This window comes from Tachyglossus aculeatus, chromosome 5, assembly GCF_015852505.1.
Source record: "Tachyglossus aculeatus isolate mTacAcu1 chromosome 5, mTacAcu1.pri, whole genome shotgun sequence".
NCBI lineage: Eukaryota > Metazoa > Chordata > Mammalia > Monotremata > Tachyglossidae > Tachyglossus > Tachyglossus aculeatus.
The window spans coordinates 82,946,603-82,964,400 of record NC_052070.1 but is presented as its reverse complement, the minus strand read 5'-3'; the positions used below and the strand labels follow the sequence as shown (position 1 = coordinate 82,964,400).

Below are 17,798 nucleotides of genomic sequence, written 5' to 3'. Positions count from 1 at the left end.
TCAAGCAATTGGTGGGAATTCCTGGATGCTTGAATCAGATTGACAGCATGAATGTAATAATTTCCCTCTGAGTTTTCTGTTTCAGGGTCTGGAATCAACAAGGAAGTTCAGAGGCACTGTAAACTAAACATGCCTGAAGTTTTCTGTCTTCTAAAAGACAGAAAATAGGAGAATTAGTTGCAATTTTGGGTTGGAAAGAAGAATTCAAGGCAGTTTTTCCCTCTCGGTTTTTTAAAATAGTTGTAATAATAATAATAATTATGCTATTTGTTAAGCACTACACTGGGCACTTTACTAAGCGCTGGGGTTGATACCAGAAAATTGGGTTGGATACAGTCCCACATAGGGCTCACAGTCTTATTCCCCATTTTAAAGATAACTGAGGCACAGAGAAGTGAAGAGACTTGCCTAAGGTCACACAGCAGACAAGTGGTGGAGCTGGGAATAGAACCCATGATTTTCTGACTCCCAGGCCTGTGCTCCAGTCCTAATAATAATAATAGTTAAATGCTTACTGTGTGCCACACACTGTACTAAGCACTGAGGTAAACATAATATCATCAGGTCCCACATGGGGCTCATGGTCAAAGTAGGAGGGAGAGCAGGTATTGAATTTCCATTTTGTAGATGAGGGAACCAATGCACAGAAAAGCCAAGTGATTTGCCCAAAGTCACACAGCAGGCACACAGCAGTGTCAGAGCCAGGATTAAAGCCCTGGTCCTCTGACTCCCACTAGGCAACACTGCTTCTCGTGGTGGAGTACCCCTCTATAACGCTCAGCTTCCTCAGTCTGATGACTTGAAATTGGAGGGCAGGTCTTCTGCTCTTGAGAATAGGTATAAAACAGTCAGTGAAGCTGCAAATGCTTTTGTGCCCTCATGGCTGCATATGTTAATTTATAGTGAAAATAAAGACCTTGACAATCCCTGCGAGCTGAAACGGGCACTGCCAGCTGACAGACTCTGGTCAGAGTGATTCCTTCATCTATAGGCATTTAAGCATTGAAGAAATGAAAACCAAATCGGCTCTTGTATTGTCAAAGATTCATTCATAATGATAGTCAGAATTCATGTGCATTCAACCCCCTCTAATAACCTCTTATAAATAAGTGCATTTCTTCCATCCAATTGAGGAACAAAGAGACTCAGCTCAGAAGTGGAAATGGGGTGAAGAGGAAGGGGAAAGCTTCAACCAGAAACAAGCTGTCAGGGCATGCAAGGAATACAGTGCATGACCAACAAGAAAACTGAACAGTCAGTACAGCACCAAATAAACAGTGTTGCCAAGTAGAGAGAGCACAGGCCTGTTAGTCAAAAGGACTTGGGTTTTTTGTTTTGTTTTTAAATGGCATTTGTTAAATGCTTACTCTGTGCTAGACACTCTACAAAGCACTGGGGTAGGTACAAGGTAATCAGATTGGACCCAGTCCCTCTCCCAGATGGGGCTCACAGTCTTAATCCCCATGTTAAGGTAACTGAGGCATAATTAACTGACTTGAGGCAAGTTAACTGACTTGCCCAACATCACACAGCAGAGCTGGATTTTAATCCAGGTCCTATTGACTCCCTGGATCGTAAGGTGGAAGGTCAAAATTCCAAAACGTTCGGAATTTTGATGGGAGTACACAGGGTTCTCTTTTCCTTCTTTCTCTTCCTCTTCTCCCACTTCTTCCTCATCTTTCACCATCCAGGTTTCCTGCAGTGCCTCTCTCTGGAGATGAAAATACCAATCCTCCATGACATCCTCAAAGCATTCCGGCATCATCTCACACTGCTGCTTGAGGCATGTCACCTCTACACTGGACTCGTCCCAAAGTTCGGGGCGGATCCCCAGATCCACCTTCACCTCCGCTTTATCAGATTCTTCAGTGTGGTCATGGTCTTGCTCTGGCCCTTGACATAACATAAACTGCCCTTGAGTTTGATATGGATGTTGTATTCTGGGATCTGGTCACACAGGTGCTCCAACACTTCCTCCAGGCGAGCCTCTTTCTGCTCCCAGTGTCCAACACCTGACCCAACTCCAGAACTTCCTGAGATCCGCTGCTCCGACCCAGCTCCCCCTACGGCTCCGAGCTCAGGTACTTGCACACTTCACACTTGCTAGGCAGGTGCTCTTTATCCTCTTTCTGCAACCCAAACCAGACCCCAAGGGGGGCCAGAAGCAAGAGCAGTAGCCACCCAGACCTCATAATGCCCAGCTCCAAGATCCAGCCATGGTTCCTCTATCATACAAGTTCTAATCCCAACTCCATCATTTGTCTCTTGTGTGACCTTGATGAAGCCATTTCATTCCCTGGGCCTCAGTTTACCTAATTTGTAAAACAGGGATTAAGGCTGTGAATCCTGTGTGGGAGAGGGACTGTGTCCAACCTGATTGGCTTGCATCTACCCCAGCCCTTGGCACTGTGCCTGTAACACAGAAAGTGATCAACAAATACTAAATTTGATTATCATTATTGTTAAAAAATGTCTATATTTTGTTACCTTTTATTTCATTATGCTATTTTCTTTGGGTCAGGCCAGGGGCAGACTAGCTCCAAATTCATTAAAGAGAAATTCCCTCCCACTTCATATACATCATACCCAACTCTCCCCACCTTGAAAACCTCATTAAAAGCGCTTCTCTTCCTAGATGGCTTCCCTGACTAAGCCCTCATTTCCTCTTCTCCCACTCCCTTCTGAGTCACCTGAATCTGCACTCTTTATCACCCCTCCCCTCAACTCCACAGCACTTATATACATATCCATAATTTAATTACTTATATTATTGTCTGTCTCCCCTTCTAGACTCTAATTTCCTTGTGGGAAGGGAATCTGTCTATCAATTCTGTTATATTATACTCTCTTAAGTGCTTAGTATTGTGCTCTCTACACAGTAAGTGCTCAATAAACATGATTGATTGATTGACTGAGAAATCCTGGGAAGTCCACTTAGGAACAGGAGAAAGGAAGTGTTTGAGGAACAGAAGCTCCTCAACTTCTAGCCTTCTGGCTCTTGTTTGCATCAAGCTCTGAGCAAATAAAGAACCACTCACAGCTAGATAATGCCCAGAGAAGTTCACCCCGGGATCACCCCACCAGGATTTTTCTGGGAGGACCAGCTCAGCAGGGAGGGTTGAGTAAACCTTCCAATCCCATCTCCTGCTTTGTGAGCGCAGTATGCCTACCTTGCTGATGATTCCAGCTCTTATCTTGTTTTTTTGTGTGGGATCAAATCCAGGAATTACAAATGCACCTCAAGTCATGTGGCATTAAAATAGTTTAATGTATGCACAAAAACTGTGTTAATGGACAGAAGACTCAGAACAGAGAGTGGGATTTATGTTAAGAGTGCATGGAGCTTTGCATCGAACACTCTTGTATCTGCCATGGAACATTCAGGACCAGGGAGGAGGAGGAGGAACAGGGGCAACAGTGAAGATTCATGGGGAAATTAAAATAGAACATGAGCAGCAACAGCATTCCCTTTTACATCAACAGCAAAGTGATGGCTGAGATTGCTGTGGTCCTAGTTTTATTCACTAATAGTAAGTGTCCATCCACCTCCTCATCCTCATGTTCCTCTACCATCATGGTTCTTGGGGTGATTTCCACTTTTACTTTCAGGTCTGGGCAGAACTGTGAATTTGCTATGTGGAACATTTCCAAAAAAAGTAGTCTGCAGGCGTGGCAGAAATATGTGTAGCAACTACAGAACAGCAGGTCTGATGGTAGCAGCAGATGAGGCATCGGCTGGTTCAGAGGATGTGGGTGTGTGTGTGTTTGTGTGTGTCTGTGTGTCTGTATTTGAATCCTGATAAGTTCACCTAAATGTTTCCTTCACCTTCAAATGGAGCTGCACCACAACCTGAACCCAGAATCTCTTCCTGGACCCATGCTCTTTCTATTTTTTACTCAGGTTTTGGGCTGGAACAAATAACTTGCTAGATGATTTTTAGCCCTCTAATGCTTGCTCACTCCTTTCTGCCACTATAGCTGGAAAGATGATGATCAAGGAGAATTAGGCTTTCCTAGCATTGAGTGAAAAGCAAAATTCCTAACAAACCATGCCCTGAAATCCCACAATCAGCTGTGCTAAAAAGAACCTCAGCTCTGCCCCCAGAGAACAGCCTCTATGCCTGTAAACCACTGCATTATCATGCCCTAGGCAAGACCCCGTAGTCTCTAACCTCCACCAGGCCTCTCTGGGAACAGATGCTTTGAACAGAAAATGTATCTACATTGGTGTTAGGGAGAAAGAGGCCTGGGATGGGAGTTAGGGAAGCTGGGTCTTTGGTGCCAGTTCTGTCACCCGGAATGGCTGGGTGACAAACCACCTGCTAAATTCCTTCAGACTCTGAGCCTCAGCTTCCTGTTCTAGGAAGGAAGGGTCCATAGTGACTGCCCCTGCTTATCTCACTGAGGGAAAAAGGTAACAAGCATGAAAATACATTGTACACTATGTTAATACTACCTTGCTTTCTAGGAACTGCCTGGTCTTTATTTTGCAAACATTTTTTCAAGATAAAAAGTCACTCAGTTTTAATTGCCCTGGTCTACAGCTTTTCTACCTGTACTTCAAGTCAAAAATCCAGTTGCAGCACCCAGAAATGCAAGAAACCTTACGTTTAAATCCAAGGGTCTGTCTTCCAAGGATATCTGAATCATTTTCACCACAAACTAGAATCTCAGGTTCCCAGCCTTCCACCTGCCACAATGGTAAGTGCTCTTTTCCTCCCTTCAAAGTCCTACTGAGAGCTCACCTCCTCCAGGAGGCCTTCCCAGACTGAGCCCCGTCCTTCTTCTCCCCCTCCTCCCCATCCCCCCACCTTACCTCCTTCCCCTCCCCACAGCACCTGTACTATGTATATATGTTTGTACATATTTATTACTCTATTTATTTTATTCGTACATATTTATTCTATTTTATTTTGTTAATATGTTTTGTTTTGTTGTCCGTCTACCCCTTCTAGACTGTGAGCCTGCTGTTGGGTAGGGACCATCTCTATATGTTGCCAACTTGTACTTCCCAAGCACTTAGTACAGTGCTCTGCACATAGTAAGTGCTCAATAAATATGATTGAATGAATTAATGAATGGTAAGTCTGAAAGACCCAGGAGGATAACACAAAGAGCCAGGTCCAAGACTATGTTTTATTTTGGAAGGAAAGAGGCTCTAAGAAAATGGGAATAACCAACTAATTTAGATGGAGACAAGGCTGGAGCCCATCAGCCTACAGAACTAGGCTGTCCTTGTGTTATCTACTTCCCAAAAGCAAGCAGTGGGCTTGGCAACCTTGCTAGTGGGTGTTACTTGTGTGGCCCAGGGCCCAAAGAACTCTATGATGAAGGTAAGATGGAGCCAATAAACTAGACATTAAAAGAAACAAAAATCAATAGTCGAGGACAAAAAAGTGACTATCAATTCTGAGTAAATGGGGCATTTTGGCTGGTGGGTTCAGAAACTGTTGCCTGTGGAGCTAGCCAAGAATAGGGTCATTCAGAAGAATAAAACTATAAATGAGAAGCAATAAATATCCACTGTTGTTATTTTAGGGTTGCCCGTCCCTTCCCCTAACACCCCCATCTCAAAGCCGCACAACATGTTGATGAAAATTTAGAGGGCTAAGAGATTTACATGGTACATGACTACAGTGCCCACATCCCCTTCTGTTATATAAGGGACTCCTGGCTAAAATGACTAGAGTGATTAGTCCTTCTCCAAACAAGACATTCTAAAGGAATAAAACAGATTTGGCATCTAGCCAGAATCTGAAAACACTTGATCAATCAGCGATATGACTGGAAAGGATGCAACAAAGTTCAAACAAAACTTTAAAAACTATAAACTAAAGATTACTTCAGGAAAACTCCAAAATAGAGCATAAACCCCTCTTGTCCGGTGTACCTTTTCATCAGCTAAATTAAGAATAGGGACTCATCCATGTGGACTAGCTCTGGCGAGGTTCATTCATTCATTCAGTTGTATTTATCGAGCACTTACTGTGCACAGAACACTGTACTAAGCTCTTGGGAGAGTACAATATAGCAATAAACAAACACATTCTCTGTCCGCAATGAGCTTAAAGTCTAGAGGGAGAGACAGACATTAATATAAATAAATTACAGCTATGTACATAAGTGCTCTGGGGCTCTGAGAGGGGATGAATAAAGGGAGCAAGCCAGGGTGACACAGAAGTGAGTGAGAGAAGAGAAAAGCGGGTCTTAGTCAGGGAAGGCCTCTTGAAGGAGATGTGCCTTCAATAGGCTTTGAAGTGGGGAACAGTAATTGTCTGTTAGATTTGAGGAGGGAGAGCATTTCAAACCAGAGGGAGGATGTGGGCAAGGGGTTTGTGGTGAGATAGATGAGATCAGTGTACAGCGAGAAGGTTAGCATTAGAGGAGTGAAGTTGTAATAGGACAGCTGTGAGGTGAGATTGGAGGGGGCAAGATGAATGAGTGCTTCAAAGCAAATCTTGAGGAGTTTCAGTTTAATTCAGAGGTGGATGGGCAATCACTGGAATTTCTTAAACAGTTCCTCACTCGCCAGTGTCAGGAAGAAAAGAGAGAGTAGAAATCTTCCCCACCCTCTCAAGACAACCAAGCAGCTTGGATGCATTCAGGACCTGTACCCACCTGCCTTTTTACAGTATTTGTTAAGTACTTACCTTGTGCCAGACACCGTACTAAGCACTGGGGTAGATACAAGCTAATCAAGTTGAACACAGTCCATGTCTACCATGGTGCTCACAGTCTCAATCCCCATTTTACAGATGAGGTCACTGAGGCACAGAGAAGGTAAGTGACTTTCCCAAGGCCACACAGTAGGCAAGTGGTAGAGGCAGTGTTAGGAGTCAGGTCTTTCTGACTCCCAGTTCCATGCTCCTTCCACTAGACCAGGCCACTTTGAACTTTGACACAAAGAGGTCATGAGCCAGCCCCTTTGCTTCCTAGGAAATGTAGGATTCCCTTCCTTCCCTACAATCCCCTAGCCAATCTTTAACAAGATATTTTGGATAATAATAAGAAGAATGGCATTTGTTAAGCACTTCCTATGTGCAAAGCATTGTTCTAAGCACTGGGGTGGATACAAGATGATCAGGTTTCCCACTGGGGTTCACAGTGGTAATCCCATTTTGCAGATGAAGTAACTGAGGCACAGAGAAGTTAAGTGACTTGCCCAAATCAATCAATCAATCAATCAATCGTATTTATTGAGCGCTTACTATGTGCAGAGCACTGTACTAAGCGCTTGGGAAGTACAAATTGGCATCACATAGAGACAGTCCCTACCCAACAGTGGGCTCACAGTCTAAAAGGGGGAGACAGAGAACAGAACCAAACATACCAACAAAATAAAGTAAGTAGGATAGAAATGTACAAGTAAAATAAATAAATAAATAAATAAATAGAGTAATAAATATGTACAACCATATATACATATATACAGGTGCTGTGGGGAAGGGAAGGAGGTAAGACGGGGGGATGGAGAGGGGGACGAGGGGGAGAGGAAAGAAGGGGCTCAGTCTGGGAAGGCCTCCTGGAGGAGGTGAGCTCTCAGCAGGGCCTTGAAGGGATGAAGAGAGCTAGCTTGGCGGATGGGCAGAGGGAGGGCATTCCAGGCCCGGGGGATGACGTGTCCCAAAGTCACACAGCTGACAAGCAGGGGAGTTGGGATTAGAACCCATGACCTCTGACTCCCAAGCCCGTGCTCTTTCCACTGAGCCATGCTGCTTCTTTGACCAAAGACTTTGGATGACCAAAGACTGACCATAATACAGCACTGCCAATCCCTTCCTTCACCCTACCCACATCCACAATGGGGCATTGGTATTTTCTCTGTTGAGCAACCTCTAGCATTCAAAGTCCTTCTGTGATGGTACATTCCTTCTGATGGTGAGAGATTTCTCCACTAACATGTCATATGTAAAAGATGAATGATTAAATGTGCCATCATCTTACTCTGCGTTCACTAAATTCTTGGTACTGTGTTTGTTATAAATACCCATTTAAAATACTAACCTTACGAAAAGTAATTCTGCTACCACAAGTGATATCTTCTAATTATATTTCTCACACTCTTTGCATATTTGCTCCTTGAACTTTTAAAATTTTTTTGAGTATTCTTACAAACACACACACTTTTTACCACAATTTGAGCCCTTTAAATTGTGATATTCATAGTTGTAGGCTTCTAGATCACTCTACATATAATATCCAGTTGCAGAGCTACTTCACCACTCACCTACCCACATATTCATCCGTCCACACCCAGAAAGACACCCATCTCTGTCCTCTAAATCCTTGCAACTAGGCCCTTCTCAGCAAATTCTCTCATCTCTCCCAGCAAGTGTTCACTCAGACATCCTCTGATCTCTGCCCTCCTTTCCTCCAAATTAAATTTCAACTTTTTGTAAACCTCTGTGGAAGTGACAAGCTGATGCCAGAGCTGTCTTTTAATACACAAAAGCATAAATAATGCCATCCATCAGGACTGTCACTCAGAAAGATAGATTGCTAGTTGTCCAGCCCCAGAATGACACCAAAGCCAAAGTTAGAAAGTCTCTTTTTGTGCTGTTTGTTCTCGTTCTCTCTCACTCTCATGCATGCATGCTCGCTCTCTCTCTTTCCCTCTCCCTTCTTGCTCTCTCTTTTTTTATTTGCTGGACTGCTTGATTCTGATTAATGGTGCTGTCAGGGTGGGATTCCACTTGCTCGGATAATGAGTCAAGAATGTATTCCCTGTCACAGGCACAGCAGATGTCAGGGGCAGAAGGGCTCAGGAATGCCAGAAACAATATACAGTTTCTTCCTAGTCCCTTGACAGGCCAATATGCTGCACAAGGTCTAATTTATGTAGACAAAATGCAGGTGGGGGCTGCAGCAACTGGAAAACTGCACTGCCAAATCTGCACGACAATGCAGTGAGGTGGGACAGAGAGGTAATGAATACCAGCACTGAGACTCAAGAGCACTGCATCAAATGGCCTTAACAAGAAGAGGCCCAGGATCACTTTGACTTCATTAAACTGCACTTTACATCATTATGGAAAGAAATCAAACAGGGCAGAGGGCTTCTGTTTCCTTTAATGGGTTGATTAGGTTATTCACTCGTTGGCTCTGCTATTATCATCCATTTGGCTGGCTGCTGCTCAGAGGTGTCTTCGCTGACATTTGCTCCGGCCAGGCCAGAAACCCCTTTGCTCTGACTGGATTAATTTGATCTTCTCAGAAATTTGTGCACAGACAGCCCTGTCAGAGCCCTGGCTCACCAACGGACAGCAGCATGCTGGGGAAAAAATATCTTGTCTTCAAGCTTACGTTTTCAGTGCTTGCTTTCAGCTGAGCAGTGTGCATATACAGATAAAGCATATCTACATATATCATATTTACAGACATATCTAAATTAAATTTGAGGAAAGTCCCTTAGGCTGTTTCTGAATTATGACAATGTAAGTAGGCGTTCTGCCCCTTTCATAGAAAAAAAGAGAAAAGACTGTTCCATTTTTATGTCAAGTAATTCAGAGAGCTGAACTTTAAAGCATCCACTGAATCCCATAAATCAAAATCAGTCAAGATGGACCATCGTAATATTTCTCTGAACTTCTGGACCTCAAAATTTTAATTTTTTTTTCCAGAATTTAAAGCAACCAGAGCTGGGTCACCAGTACTTTAATAGACCTCCTTCCCTAAAGAAATGATTTGAAGTCTCATTCCTAGCATGAGGCTGTTTGGCTTTTACAGCACATTCCTTCTGGGATGGTAAAATTGGGCCAGAGAGTCTGACTTTCAGCATTTGTGGATCCCACGTTTTGGTTTTCAGGAATTAGAACTAGACGATTGAGCTCTGTTGTAGATAGTTAAAACAAAACCAATGTGCTGTTTTATCTTTGATCTTGTTTCATTACTTCCATGCAAACATGTCTCTCAAGGGTTGTTTTCGTGTTTGTTTTAAATAAAGAATAACTCGTAGCCCTACTGTGCCGCATCTGACATTGTACACAGAATGAACCATCTGACATGTCTGGACCCAGCAGCCAAGCCAAAGGTGTTTGCTCACATTTGGGTGGGCTTGACCAATTAGCAAGTAGGGTTGGGGCTCCCCTTTACCCCCTGCTTATTAAATTTGTCTTCTAGTCACAGAGCCCAGGGTTGGGAGAAAGTTTCCAAAAGATTGCTAACCTTGTAACTATTAAGACCCAAAGCACAGAGACACACCTAGAGCAACGGCAAGGTAGGCTTCAAGTCAGAAAAGACTGCAAGACCTAGGGGGTAAGAACGTGGCCCTGGGAGTCAGAGGACTTAGGTTCTAATCCCAGCTCTGGCACCTGCTTCCTGTGTGACCTTGGGTAAGTCTGTTCTCTGTGCCTCAGTTTCCTCATCTGTAAAACGGAAATTCAATTCCAGGTCTCTCACTCTCATAGACTGTGAGCCCCATGTTGGGCAGGAACTTTGTCCTGCCTGATGATTCTATATCCACCTCTGCTTTTAGTACATAGTAAATGCTTAACAAATACCACTACCATTGTTATTACTATGCCCAGATTCCCATCTTTGCAGGAAGCCCAGCTGGGCAGAACTCTTCTCCCCATTGTACCTGTTTTCTCCAGGGAAAGTTGGAGACTAACATTGACCCTTGAAGACAGGGGGTCTCACACTGCAAGGAAAACTGTGAGAGGGTGATCTCTACTGCCTTCCCCATGAATGGTTGGGTAAGTGGCTCCATGTCAGTAAGTGGCTCATCTCTCCAGACTGTAAGCTCACTGTGGGCAGAGAACGTGTCTGCAAACTCTGTTGTACTCTCCCAAGCACTTAGTACAATGCTCTGTACACAGTACACTCCATAAATTCCATTGATGATGATGATGATAATCTTAAACACACACACACATATACAGACACCCTCCAAGTACTTAGTACAGTTCTCTGCACACAGTAAGCACTCAGTAAATACTATTGTTGATGATGATGATGATCTTAAAAATACACATACACATCTCCTCTCCAAGCACTTGGTTCAACGCTCTGTACACAGTAGACATTCAGTAAATACTATTGATGTAATGATGATGATCTTAAAAACACACACACACACACACACACACACACCCTTAAACCACTTAGTACAGTGCTCTTCACTCAGTAAGAACCCAGTAAATACCATTGATGATGATGATGATATTAAAAACACACATATACACACACACCCTGGAAGCACTTAATACAGTGCTCTGCAAACAGTAAGTGCTAAGTAACTACTATTGATGAGATGATCTTAAAAACACACTTGAACACAACCCTCCAAGTACTTAGCATAGTGCTCTGCACAAAACTAGTGCTCAGTAAATGCCATTGATTAACACATACCAACATAATTCTCTGAGAAATCAGTGTCATTCCAAGCAATGATAATTCAATTACAGAGAAATTGGTCATGGACTTGCAGGACAGTGGCTTGTCAGCTTGGAGCAAGAAAGTCATGGTTGTAGTCTTCTAATGACTCACCCAGTGTCTGTAGGAATGTCCTCCCCAAAGCTGGATTTAAATTCCACATCTATCTCTGGGGTAGGAGCCCTGGGAGAGAGGGTCGGTCATGGGTTAGTGGTGGAGTTTTGGGAGCTGGTAAAAAACAGGTTTTGCAGTAGCACTGGGGCATCATACCAATCAATAATAATAAACTGTGGTATTTGTAAAGGGCTTAGCAGTGGGGCTCAGTGGAATGAGCATGGGCTTGGGAGTCAGAGGTCATGGGTTGTAATCCCGGCTTCCCTACATGTCTGCTGTGTGACCTTGGGAAAGTCACTTAACTTCTCTGAGCCTCAGTTGCTTCATCTGTAAACCAGGGATTAAGACTGTGAGCCCCACATGGGACAACATGATCACCTTGCATCCTCCCCAGCACTGAGAACAGTGCTTTGCACATAGTAAGCTCTTAACAAATGCCATTATCATTATTATTATTCCAGGTACTCTATTCAGTGCTGGATCAGATACAGCATAATCAGGTTGGACACAGTCCTTATCCCACATGAAGCTCTCAATGGTATTTACTGAGTGATATTCTGTGTAGAACACTGTACTAAGGGTTTGGGAGAGTATAATATAGTTGATATACATTCTTGCCCTCAAGGAGTTTACAGTTTAGGGTGAGAAATAGATGTTAAATAAACTTCAGGTAAAGGAAGCAACTGAAAGGTGTATATAAGTATGGTGAGGGAAAGGAAGGGGGAGAATAGCTAAGTGCTTTGGGGAGTCTAAGGGCATGGTAGAGGCATTAGGGAGGGTCAGGGAATAAAAATTTAGTCAGGCAAGGCTTCCTGGAGGAGATGATTTTAACAGGGCTTTGAAGCTGTAGAGAGTGCTGGTCTTTGGGGCATGAAGGGAGAGGGTGTAAGCAAGGGGTTGATGGGTGAGGGGCAGGTGAGGCTCAGTGAATAAATTGGTATTAGAGAAGTAAAGTGTTTGGGCTTGGGTAGTAGTAGGCAAGGAGCAAGGATAAACATGGGGGAGAGAGCTGATTGAGGGTCTTAAATCTTAGAGGGACGAGTTTCTGCTTGATGAAGATCTTAGAGGGAGGAGTTTCTGCTTGATGAGCAGGTAGATGGTGAACCACTGGATGTTTTTGAGGAGTGGGGAGTTATGTGCTAAATGATATTTTAGGAAAATGATCTGTTTCCCAGGGTGAAGTATGGAAACTGGAGGTGAGAGAGACCCCATTACTTGGACTGGCCAAGTCATAAGGACCCAGACCTCCCACCCAAGAAGTGTGATAAAAGAGGCACCAAAATACGATTATAAATATGAGTTTATACGGGATTCCTAAATTTTGCCCTGCCAAAGCCTCCTGCTGGGAAGTCACTCAGATCTCTGTAGACTAAACCCTTTGATAAAACCTCTCTCAACTCCTGGTGGGTAGGGGTTGTGGAAGATTGACTGTTGCCTGAGACAGAACAGCGGGCATACAAAATGGAAAAGGAGTATCGCCTAATCCCAGCTCTGTCATTTGTTTGCTGGGTCACCATGAGCAAGTCACTTAATTTATCTGTGCCTCAGGTTCCTTATCTGTAAAGTGGGAATTAACTACCTGTTTCTCTCCTACTTAGATTGTGAGCTCCATGTAGGACAAGGGACTGTGTCCAACCTAATTATCATATTATGCTTGGCACAGAGCAAATGCTCAACAAATAACACCAAAAAAAATTGTCATCACTGGATGAATCAAACGGATCTGTCAGTCGAGAAGGAGAGTGGCCTAGTGGAAAGAGCTCAGGTCTGGTAGTAAGAGCACTTGGGTTCTACTCCCAGCTTCACCACTTGTCGCTAGGTGACCTTGGACAAGTCTCTCAACTTCTCTCTGCCTCTGTTACCTCTTTGATTTAGTGGATATTAAGACATTTAGTGGATATTAAGATATTTAGTGGATATTAAGCCCCATGTGGGACATGGACTGAGTACAAACTGATTATCATGTATCTACCTCAGCACCTAGTAATAATAATAATAATGATGGTATTCGTTAAGTGCTTACTATGTGCAAAGCACTGTTCCAAGTGCTGGGGGGATACAAGGTGATCAGGTTGTCCTACGTGGGGCTCACAGTCTTAATCCCCATTTTACAGATGAGGGAACTGAGGCCCAGAGAAGTTAAGTGACTTGCCCAAAGTCACACAGCTGACAAGTGGTGGAGCTGGAATTTGAACCCATGACCTCTGACTCCATAGCCCGGGCTCTTTCCACTGAGCCATGGCTGCTTCTAGTACAGTGCCTGGCACGTAATAAGTGCTTAACAAATACAATTTTTAAAAAACAAAAGTGTATTCAAATCTCCATGTGTAACAAAAGAATGCTTGGAGGAACTATGCTCCACCACTTTGTCCACTGTGTGACCTAGGGCCAAGTCACTTTGCTTCTCTGGGCCTCAGTTACCTCATCTATAAAACAGGGATTAAGACTGTGAGCTCCTGGCCGGGACAAGGGACCGTGTCCAACCCAAATTGCTTGTGTCCACCCCAGCGCCTGGCAGATTCATTCAATCATATTTATTGAGCACTTACATTGTGCAAAGTGCTGGGGAGAGTACAATAAGCAGACATTCTCTGCCCACAATGAGTTTACAGTCTAGAAGCGGGGAGGCAGACATCGATATAAATTACAGTTATGCTCATAAGTGCTGCGGGGCTAGGGGGAGGGAAGAACAAAGGGAGCAAGTCAGGGTGACATAGAAGGAAGACCTCTTGGAGAAGATGTGCCTTCAACAGGAATTTGAAGGAGGGGAGAGTAACTGTCTTTCAGATTTAAAGAGGGGAGCCATTCCAGGCCAGAGGCAGGATGTGAGTTAGGAGTCGGTGGTGAGATACATGAGATATATGAGGTTGATGCATGGTGAAAAGGTTAGCATTAGCAGAGTGAAGTGTGCAGGCCAGATTGTAGTAGGAGAGTAGCAAAGTGCGGTAGGAGGGTGTAAGATGATTGAGTGCTTTAAAGCCAGTGGTGAGGAGACAGTAAGTGCTTAACAAATACTATTATTATTATTACTATGCCGTGATGCCTTTCTTGACATCCAGGATCCTGGAGAGAAGAGCAAGTGTGGCCTATCCTTAGCACCGCTGCTCACCTCTGCCAACACTGTCACTCCAGGCTGATCCCCAAGAATTTGGCCTGGACGCCACTGGGCTGCTCCCTTTGAGCCCAGGGTTTTTCATCAGTTACCAGAGGTTTCAAGAGGTCTCAGAGCCCCAGCCTTGGATTTGATTAGGCCTTTCCTTAGATACAATTGAGTCAACTATTTTATCTGGGAAGGGGACTCCAGATTTGTTCTCTCCCTCACAGCTGGACACAGCAGAGAGTGAAATAAAGAAGTTCAGAATGAGTTACTGCACTCAGCCTGGCCTTTTCCATAACACTAGTCCTCTGCTCCCTTTGACAAAGGCTTTCTCTTCTAAGTCGTTAAAGATTTCTGCCAAAACACAACATGTTTCTGTTTAAAAAGCTGTATTCCTGCTCAGAAATTTCCTAATCAGAACCAGCATCTAATCGATAGACTCAAAAAAGGGGAAATAAAATTAAACATCCCAATTGCTTTGCTTTTTTACAAGCCTTAGGTTTCAAGTAAAACCCCCTTCTCATCCCTCCTCCCCTTCTCCACCCTTGCCCCTTCCCCATCGCCCCCACTCCCTCACCAGGGAGAGAAAAGGGCTGGTTTCTGCTTTTTTGCTGCAACCCTGTCATTGCAGGAACAAATTGTTGACAAGGAATGTACAATGCCAGTGTTTATAAAAATGATGTGGTCTTCATGGGGACTGGAATATAGCACTATGATCCCCACTCAGGGTAGGCTTTGGACAGTATGGCATAGTGGATTGAGCACAGGCCTGAGAGTCAGAAAGTCAAGGGTTCTAATGCCGGCTCCGCCACTTGTCTGCTGTGTAGACCTTGGGTAAGTCATTTCACTTATCTGTGCTCCAGTTCCGTCATCTGTTAAATGGGGAATGAGACTGTGAGCCCCTCATAAAACAGGGACTGGGTCCAACCCAATTTGCTTGTATCCACCCCAGCACTTAGTACAGTGCCTGGCACAAAGTAAGCACTTAACAAACACCATCATCATTATTATTATTATTACATTTGTGGTTGCAGTTACCTTTTCTGTAGGAAGACAGTCCATGCCATCATTCAGCCGCCCTCTCCCCACCCACCTCTGGCAAGCCCCTGTAGCATGTAGCTGAAGCAGTATGGCCTAATAGACAGAGCACGGGCCTGGGAGTTGGAGGATCTGGGTTCTAATTCCGACCTCGGGTGAGTCACTTCTCTTCTGTGTGCCTCTGTTATCTCATCTTTAAAATGAGGATTAAGACTGTGAGGCCTAGCTGGGAACGGGTACTGTGTACAACTCAATTATCTTGTATCTATCCCAGCACATAGTACAGTGCCTGACACATAGTAAGTGCTTAACAAATACCATTTAAAAAAAGCACCTGAAATAAAGCTACAGCCTGCATTCCAGAGGACAGTATAGTGAGTAAGAGGAATGAGATTAGAATTGAGGAAGGGCTCTTCCTGCATAGATCAGAAAATGCCAGAAGATGGCACATTGAATTATTTAAGTTGCTACCCTCTGAACTTTACAGGACAAAAGAAAACATGAAAGATTGATGCTGCACACAGCACAGGCAGTGAGCTCCGTAATCCAACCCCCTGAAAGAACAGGTCAAATCCTGGTCACCACTCAGAGAACAGCCCTCTGTGTATCTCCTCCTCCCCCAATCTGTCCCCCCTCCCCACCGCCCACCTGATTCCCCACAAAGAGGCTTGGATTTCAAATGCAATTTGCACATCATCTTGAAAGACAAAACATAAATAATCAGTTCCATAAGCCCCAGAGACACCACAGCAGACTCACATACAGCAGAGGCGATCAAAAGCTGCTCTTAAACCTCCCTGTCTCCATCTGTATCCGGTACAGCACGTGGTTCACGATAGTTGTTGAATGAATACTGGGTGGCAATGATGAACAACTGAAGGTGGGTTCACTCGAAAGAGGCTGAAGGGTCCAAATTTTACAAACCTCAATCTCAGAATGTGGACGTCAAAAAGTGCACCACAAAATGTATTGTATTAATCAACTACTAGTATTTATTGAATACCTACTATACTAAGATTAATTCCCTAGGCTGTAAGCTCATTACGGGCAATGGACATGTCTGCAAATTCTGTTGTATTGTACTCTCCCAAGCGCTTAGTACAGTGTTCTGCATGTAGTAAGCAATCAATGAATACTACTGATTGACTGAATGATTAACTATGAACTTGAGAGAGTAAAGCAATGGTAAAAGATGCAAGCCCTGCCCTCAAGGAGAATTATATGATAAAAATCATCAAATAACTGTACGTTAAGTTCCTTTTCCTGAATGTCAACAGCATGCAGGTCTGGGGCAGAATACAGAAATCCGACCCGCTTCTCCAGTTCCACAGGGGAGGGAAACAAGGCAAAACCAGTGTGGCCTAGTGGAAGTAACAGATTTTGGAGTCAGAGGACCGGCGTTCTAATCTCAGCTCTGCCACTGGTCTGTTATTTGACCTTGGACAAGTCACTTATCTGTGCCTCTGTTTCCTCAACTGTAAAATGGGGGTTCAATACTCAGTCTGTGAGCCACATGTGGTATGGGGACTGTGTCTGACCTGATTAACTTGTATCTGCCCCAGCCCTTAGAACAGCAGATGACACAGAGTAAGCACTAAACAAATGCTATTTTAGAAAAAGTCAGAACATTCCCAAAGCAACCTCCATGAGGCTCTCCCTTCTCACCATTAGCAGAAATCTGAACACCCAGAGGTCCTCTCTGATGTCAATTCAATTTCCCTCTTTGCCTTACTGATGTGGGGAGATAGACCTCCAAAACCTAAAATCCTTGGATTTGGTGACAAAGAGTGTATTGGCTAGAGTGGAGCCTTTTACCAGAAACACGATGAATCTAGGGTTTAGGATCAACTGTGAACTCATTGTGGGCAGGAAATGTCACTGTTTATTGTTGTATTATACTTTGCCAAGAGTTTAGTACAGTGCTCTGTGCACAGTAAGTGCTTAATACAATTGAATGAATGAAGTGAATGAATGAATCATTCCCAGTCTAACAGAGAGTAGACAGTAAATGGCAAGTTCAGTGGCGAGCTAGGACTACTCTATAAACCTTTCTATGCTTAAACAGTCTTCCAGTTAAGGGTGGTGCCAGGTATGCTTAGCATGCCGCACATGATTGGTTGTCTCTGTGGGCTGTCAGACAATGTATTAAGCTCTGGAGAAGATAGAAGATAATGGG

General features: G+C 43.9%; 1 pseudogene; it reads right to left on the bottom strand.

The window, feature by feature from the left end:
* Positions 1-848: 848 nt before the first annotated feature.
* LOC119928824 lies at positions 849-2,192 on the bottom strand (annotated as a pseudogene).
* Between the last annotated feature and the right edge of the window lie 15,606 nt (positions 2,193-17,798).